An 8,535-nucleotide genomic window follows, 5' to 3' on the forward strand; every position below is an offset into this window, starting at 1 on the left:
TAGTCTATCAAACAAGACATCAAAATAAAATCCAACAACAGAATTGCAGAAACACTGTCATGTAAGACCTGAAAGACGCCATTCACATTTTGACAGTTATGCACGAATCCAGTCTGGAAAGTGAGTGTTGCAGATTTTTTTAATCCCAATCCAGGGTTTTTATCCTGCCTTTGACCATTTAGTTCCCAGATAAAAGACACATGTAACTTTCATACTTGCAATAATCCTTAAACTTTACAAGGGCTGGGCAGATATCTACCTTCTAAACTATTAGAATCTACTTTCTTGTCAATAATTTTGAGTGATGATTACCTACTATGTTTCATCAGGGCTGTTCTTAACTCCAATTGGCCAGCCCTCAGGGCCACATTTTTATGATCACCTAGCCCATGGCAGCGTCTCTTTCCTCCTCACCTTCTCCCTGGTGTTCTCCTCTGATCCCCCAAGCTCCAGAACCCTAAGCCCCACCTATGTCTCTTCTGCCCAGGTATTGGTTATTAGCATCTTTATTTACCAATCAGAAAAGACTTGGGGGTAAAGTCACATAGAGTCACTTGCATTACAATACACAGCCAAAGGCCAAACCTCAAGATTTGAACGCAGGATTTTGTGTAAATGACGCATCCCACTCACTTGGGAACAGTAATGGGACTTGGGACTTCTGTGATGGATGGGGGAGAAATGCTTGCTTTTGCTTAAAAATTGGGAAAGACAGCTTTCAACACGTCTTCTCTGTTTTGTGTTCCCATCAGAAATAAAGGAGAGCTTCTGTTCATTCACCTATTTAATTCAGTGCGCAACTTTCCTGGGCCAACATGAACAAATGTATATTCACCCCACAGATGACAGACCAGAACCAAAGAGCTTACTGGATGTACTTAAGTGAACACAGAGAAGGGGTTGCTTACAGGAGTGTGGATAACCTAAAGGAGGCAGCCATTTGGCTTTCTATTAAGTTTTCCCTAGGAACTTGGGTCACAAAAATTTTGGCACATTTGTCCTTGAGTGACTGGGAGAGACTCCTTTTCTGCTTTTCCCCTTTGCTATTTGCCCTCGACTGCTTTAGCATTTTATGAATTCGATTCACACACCAGTCTAAGTCATTGCAATCTGCCTACCTCATAATGACCATATGCTACCAGGAAGCTTAGAAAAGCCACCAATGGCCCCCATGAATTCCCTTTCACATGATCCTCTCTGACCCAGAAAGTGTTTAATACCACCTCTCTCATGCCCATTTCTCTCAACAATGCCCAGCTTCTCCCTGATTTGTCTTCCAGTCCTTGATATTCATGGGGACCCCAGCCAATGACAATCAAGCATCCATACAGGTCTTTATAAGGGACTTGTTTCTGTGGTATTGCTGCAGATGATGGCAGCCTTTGTCTCAAGGCAGGATGGGTAGTTATATTTCTCGGACTCTCATGTAGACTGATCCTATCCATCCCCAAGTTCCCACTGCTGAATGAACCATGCTGTGAGAAGCTATTTCACTCCATTTGAAATCTTCCTCAGTCGGAGTGGTGCTGATGCACAGTAGCTCCTAATTATCATAGTTTTCACTAGACTGTCATTAAGGCTGCTATCTGCAGGCTGAATGGAGGACTTCTCCTTTCTCTGCATTAAAGGTTGAGCTGGAGAGATCGTCAATGTTACTGTAATGTAATGTTGCCTCTCCATTGCTCGATTCTTCTCTTTCAATCTTAGAAATGGATCTTTAGCACACATGTAACTTGTATTCTTTTCCCTTGCATCGTGCCAGGTCTAAAAATGGCAAGCCAATACCTCCGTTTCATCCACCCCTGTTTCTGCTTTTCCTGCCAAATTGAAGTTAATGCAGAAGATAGCATCCACATGTCCCTTTTCCCATTGGAATTCCTCTCTTACACACACATGCGTACATGCATACACATTCCTTCTGAACAGACAGCGTAGGCTCAGTTGTATGCCTTGCCATCCACTGCAAAGCCATAGAACAACTGTCACAGTCCATCACAATCCCGTCTTACAAAGGACGCAGTATAGTTTCTCGTCCATTACCATTTCAGTGTTCCTATATTTATGAGGCAGATCTCATACCACCCTGGAAGTCTCCAGAAAGATGTTTGTCTTTTTGTGTCTGTTTTATTTTACTTAGCATAATGTCCTCCCCTTTTGCTTATGTTATGACAAATGGGAAGGCCCTGTTTTTCTTTATTGCTAATAATAATTGCATGCACATGTACACACACTCACACAACACACACACACACACACACACACACACAGAGAGAGAGAGAGAGAGAGAGAGAGAGAGAGAGAGAGAGAGAGAGAGAGCTCAGATTTTTAGATCTTGGCAGATGTGGATGCCTGGGAACTGCAGACAGCTTAACAAAATGATGTTTATATTTCCTGGGGGTGGATACCTAAAAGAAAGTACATAGCTTTAATTTCTTATGAAATATTCATTCTTTTCCCTATAATGGTTGTACCAGTCTGCATTTCCATCCCCAGTGGACATGGACTCTCTTTTCTCTACTTCCTGGCCAGCATTTCTGTTTGATTTTAGGGAAATGGCTACTCTATTCATTGTCCTGTGGTAGCTCCTGGTAATTTCACTTTGCATTTACCTAAGGATTAATGATGAGTAAATTTCAATACCTGTTGGCAATTGTTATTCTTTCATTGGCGAGATGTCTATTTTGCTCATTTTTAGCTCCGTAATTCTTTATAGTCGTGTGAGTTCTTATATCTTTTTGATATTGAGTGCTTATTAAATATGTGGATTAGAAATATTTTTCCCAGCTTGAGGCTACAATTTAATCTTGTTGATCATTTACTTTGCCATGCAAAAGTTTTATAGTTGGAGTCAGTTCCATTAATTTTATGTTTGCTTTTATAGTCAGTATATTTTTGGTGTTACAGGCAAACATTTCATTGCCAAGGCCAATGTTTAGAAGGCTTTCCCTCAGTGTTCTTTTCTAAGAGTTTTATAGTTTCTAATCTTTATATTTAGGTTTTTAATCCACTTTTGAGTCTGCATATAAAGATTCAGTTTCATTATTTTTCATGTGGATACCCAATTTTCTTAGTACTCTTTATTGAAAAAAATGACCTTTTCCTTATTGTGTCTTTTCCAAGCAGAGTTGACACTATCTACAGATTTGAACTTACTTCTTCATCTGCTTTTATGCAGGCACCCAATGGTTTTGATTGCTATGATTTTATGGCGTAATTTTAATGCAGTGTGCATATGTGATACCTCCAACTTTTCTTCCCTTTTGTACTTGACTCACACTGGAGTTAACACAGAAAAAGAAACTCGCCTTGAGGAAATGCCTCCATGAGATCCAGCTGTAAGGCATTTTCTTAATTAGTGATCAAGGGTGGGAGGGCCCATTGTGGGTGGTACCACCCCTGGGCTGGTGGTCTTGGGTTTTATAAGAAAGCAAACTGAGCAAGCCAGAGAAGGAAGCCAGTAACATCCTTCTGTGGCCTCAGCATCAGCTCCTGCTTTCTGATCTGCTTCAGTTTCAGTCCCGACTTCCTTTGATAATAAACAACAATGCAGAAGTGTAAGCTGAATAAACCCTTTCCTCCCCAGCTTGCTTCTTGGCTATGATGTTTGTTCAGGAATACAAACCAGGACTAAGACATCTTTAGAATAGCTTTTGCTCATCACAGGTTTTTCTGGTTCCATGAAATTTTCAAGATTTTTTTTTCTTTCTGTTTCTGTGATATTTAAGATTTCTTTGGTATATAGGATTTTGATTGATTCTAGCATATATTATGTAATGTACATAATATAGATAAAATATATAATAGGTAGCATAAAACGTGTGTGTGTGCGTGTGCGTGTGTGTGTGTGTGTGTACATACATGCATGGAACCATTAGCATTTTAACAGTCTGCATTTTTTCAATCCATCAGCATGGGATGACTATTTTTTCCATATCTTTAATATTTTATATTTTCAGTGTTAACTTATATATCACATTCTTGATTAAATCTATTCATAAGTAATTTATTTTAATGTTGTTGTAAATGCAATTGTTCAGCTTGGCCATTGTTGGTGAGTAGACATGCTGTCAAGTATTGTACATTGATTCATATCCTGAAATCTTCTTGAATTCACTTATCAGATCTAAAAGCTACCGCTACTGTTGGTTTTTGGCAGAGGATTTGGAGTTCTGTTCATCAAAGATGACACTATCTATATAGAGGAATTTAGTCCCTTTTAAAGAGTTTTATTTCTTGATGTGAGCTGTGAGGCATTCATAAGTGTCTTTATCATGTTGAGGAAACGTCCTTTGGTGCCTAAATTAAATAAGCTAATAAAGAGTTCTATAAAGAAGGACACTGAACTGAAAAGTACTTTCTCTACAGCAACTGATTTTATTCTATGGTCTTGCCCTTTAGTCTGTGAGGCGCTTTTCCACATTGATCTTTCTGTGCATCGTAAACATCTTTTAGATACTTCTCAGGCATTCGATATTCCTCAGCTGAGATTTCTTTGTTTAGCTCTGTGCCCCATTTTTAATAGTGTTATTTGGCTCTTTGGAATCTAAGTTCTTGAGTTCTTTGTATACATTGGATATTAGCCCTCTATTGGATGTAGGATTGGTAAAGATCTTTTCCCAATCTGTTGATTGCCCTTTTGTCCTAATGACAGTGTCCTTTGCCTTACAGAAGCTTTACAATTTTATGAGGTTCCATTTGTCAATTCTTGATCTTAGAGCATAAGCCATTGGTGTTATGTTCAGGAAATTTCCCTCAGTGCCCAGATGCCCCAGGCTCTTCCCCACTTTTTCTTCTATTAGTTTGAGTGTATTTGGTTTTATGTGGGGGTCCTTGATCCACTTGGACTTGATACAGGTGATAAGAATAGATCGATTTGCATTCTTCTAAGTTGCAGTAAAATTAAATAAGGCTTCTTTTACCCCTCACTAGATCCAGCACCATAGTGTCTCATGGCATCTGTTAGATATGTTCATCTCAATCAGCAAAGCGTCTCACTTGCTTAGCTCCAACCCATATCACACTGCTGATGGCTATACTCTGAGCCTCCGCAACAATCTCTCTACTCATCTAGTTCCCAGGGCAGGTTGCCACCATGCCAGACATACACATCCCAATTCCCTGGTGGCCCAGTGTGTCCTGCCACCACACACTCTCTTGAACTCAATTAAGTCGCCACACGAAAGAACATACAACACAATAACCTCTGACCTAATTGATAAGATATAATTGCCCACCTAAATAAGATACAGTTTGCTTATCTAGACATACAAAGCCCTGTACACATCCATCCCTTAAGAACATTCATAACAACCTGCAATTGTGCAGAGTGGAATCTTAACATCCGCCTCGTTGTTCTCTCAGCTGCTCTCTCCTGTACTCTCCCCCTTCCCTCTAAAACTTTCCTCCCGCCCATCCTTCCTTCTTGTCCAATGACAGTAGTTCTACCCTGTACCTGACATCATCCTACACTTCTATATGACCGCCAGTTGAAACAGCACCATTCGTTGAAAATGCTGTCTATTTTCCACTAGATGGTTTTAGCTCCTTTGTCAAAGAACAAATGACCATAGTTGTATGGGTTAATTTCTGGATCTTCAATTCTATTCCATTGATCAATTTGCCTATCTCTGTACCAGTTCTATACAGTTTTTATCACTATTGCTCTGTATACAGAATGAGGTAAGGGATGCCGATTCCCCCAGAAGTTTTTATTGTTGAGGATAGTTTTTACTATCTTGTGTTTTTTTGTTATTCCAAATGAATTTGCAAATTGCTCTTTCTAACTCTATGAAGAATTGAGTTGGAATTTTGGTGGGGATTGCATTGAATCTGTAGATTGCTTTTGGCAAAATGGCCATTTTTACTATATTAATCCTGCCAATCCATGAGCATGGGAGATCTTTCCATCTTCTGAGATCTTCTTCAATTTCTCTCTTCAGAGACTTGAAGTTCTTGTCACATAGATCTTTCACTTGCTTGGTTAGAGTCACACCAAGGTATTTTAGGTTATTTGCAACTGTTGTGAAGTGTGTTGTTTCCCTAAGTTCTTTCTCAGCCTGTTTATCCTTTGAGTAGAGGAAGGCTACTGATTTGTTTGAGTTAATTTTATATCCAGCCACTTTGCTGAAGTTGTTTATCAGGTTTAGGATTTCTCTGGTGGAATTTTTAGGGTCACTGAAGTATACTATCATATCACCTGTGGTATTTTGACTTTTTCCTTTCCAGTTTGTATCCCTTTCACCTCCTTTCATTGTCTGATTGCTCTGGCAGGAATTCCAGGACTGTATTAAATCGGTAGGGAGAGAGTGGGCAGCCTTGCCTAGTTCCTGATTTTAGTGGAATTGCTTCAAGTATCTCTCCATTTAGTTTGATATTGGCTACTGATTTGCTGTATATTGCTTTTACTATGTTTAGGTACAGGCCTTGAATTCCTGATCTTTCCAAGACTTAACATGAAGGGGTGTAGAATTTTGTCAAATGCTTTCTCAGCCTCAAATGAGACGATCATGTGAATTTTTTCTTTGAGTTGGTTTATATAGTGGATTATGTTGATGGATTTCTGTATATTGAACCATCCCTGCACCCCTGGGATGAAGCCTACTTGATCATGATGGATGATCATTTTGATGTGTTCTTGGATTTGGTTTGCAAAAATTTTATTGAGTATTTTTGCGCTGATATTCGTAAGAGAAATTGGTCTGAAGTTCTGTTTCTTTGTTGGGTCTTTGTGTGGTTTAGGTATAAGCATAATTGTGGCTTCCTAGAAGGAATTGGGTAATGTTTCTTCTGTTTCTATTTTGTGGAATAGTTTGGACATTATTGGTAATAGGTCTTCTATAAAGGTCTGACAGAATTCTGCACTAAACCCATTTGGCCCTGGGCTGTTTTTTTGTTGGGAGTTTTAATGACTTTTAATGACTGCTTTTATTTCTTTAGGATAATTTATCTGATCCTGATTTGACTTTGGTACCTGGTATCTTCTAGAAAATTGTCCATTTCAACCAGATTTTCCAGTTTTCTTGAGTATAGGCTTTTGTGGTAGGATGTGATGATTTTTTGAATTTCCTCTGATTCTGTAGTTATGTCTCCCTTTTCATTTCTGATTTTGTTAATTTGGATACACTCTCTGTGCCCTCTGGTTAGTCTAGCTAAGGGTTTATTTATCTTGTTGATTTTCTCAAAGAATCAGCTCCTGGATTTGTTGATTTGTTGTATAGTTCTTTGTTTTTCTAGTTGGTTGATTATTTTTTTTTTTGCCATCTTCTATGATTTTGTTGAAGATATTTACTGGCCCTTTAAGTTGGGAATCTTCACTCTCTTCTATACCTATTATCCTTAGGTTTGATCTTCTCACTGTGTCCTGAATTTCCTGGATGTTTTGGGCTAGGAGCTTTTTGCATTTTACATTATCTTTGATGGTTATGTCAATGTTTTCTATGGTATCTTCTCCCCCTGAGATTCTCTCTTCTATCTCTTGTATTTTATTGGTGATGCTTGCATCTATGACTCCTGATCTCTTTCCTAGGTTTTCTATCTCTAGGGTTGTCTCCCTTTGTGATTTCTTCATTGTTTCTATTTCCACTTTTAGATCCTGAATGGTTTTGTTCAATTTATTCACCTGTTTGGTTGATTTTTGTGTTTCCTCTTTAAGGGCTTCTACCTGCTTAACTATGCTATCTTGTATTTCTTTAAGGCAGTTAATTATGTCCTTCTTAAAGTCCTCTAACATCATCATGAGTTGTAATTTTTAATCAAAACCTTGCTTTTCCGGTTTGTTGGGGTTTACAGGGCTTGCTATGGTGGGAGAACTGGGTTCTGATGATGCCAAGTGGCCTTGGTTTCTGTTGCTTAGGTTCTTGCCCTTGCCTCTCGCCACCTGGTTATCCCTCCTGTTGGCTGCTCCTGCTGTCTCTGACAGTGACTTGCCCCTCCTGTAAGCCTGGGAGTCAGCTCTCCTGGAGACCAGTTTTCTCCCACAGGGTCTGGGTACAGAGAGCTGCAGCACAGGCTCAGCTGCAGGCGCAGGCAGAAACTGGGAGGGTCCTGTCCCAGGCTGCTCCTCAGTTCCTGTGTTCTGAGGGCTCCAGATGGGTTCCTCCTGGGCCAGGAATGTGAGCAGAAGTGGTGCGTCACCTGTACTCTCAGGATTGTCTGTACTTCTGAGCTATGTCACAGGGTCAGGTCCAGGTCCAGGTGGAAACCCAAAGCATATTGAATATTTCTTAAGAAATCAATATAGTTTTAGTTGTTTTTTACTGTTTGATTTATTACCTTCATACTAGAGATATATGTGATTTATATTCTAGCATTATAGTTGTGGTTATCTTTTTACCCCTTTGATAAATACTCAAAAAAAAAAAAAAAAAGCCAAAGTAGAAATGGATTATTTGTGACTTGTGGCACAATTTGCTTTATTTTAGACAAATAAGTTACATTTGTTGCTATGGCCCTTAGGTGAGGCTGAATATTATTGTGGTCTGACCATTTACCTCACAATAGCAAACAGCCAAGAGAGTAGAAAAGTCTTGCCCTTCA

The sequence above is a fragment of the Rattus rattus genome, chromosome 15 (genome assembly GCF_011064425.1).
Source record: "Rattus rattus isolate New Zealand chromosome 15, Rrattus_CSIRO_v1, whole genome shotgun sequence".
NCBI classification, from domain to species: Eukaryota; Metazoa; Chordata; class Mammalia; order Rodentia; family Muridae; genus Rattus; species Rattus rattus.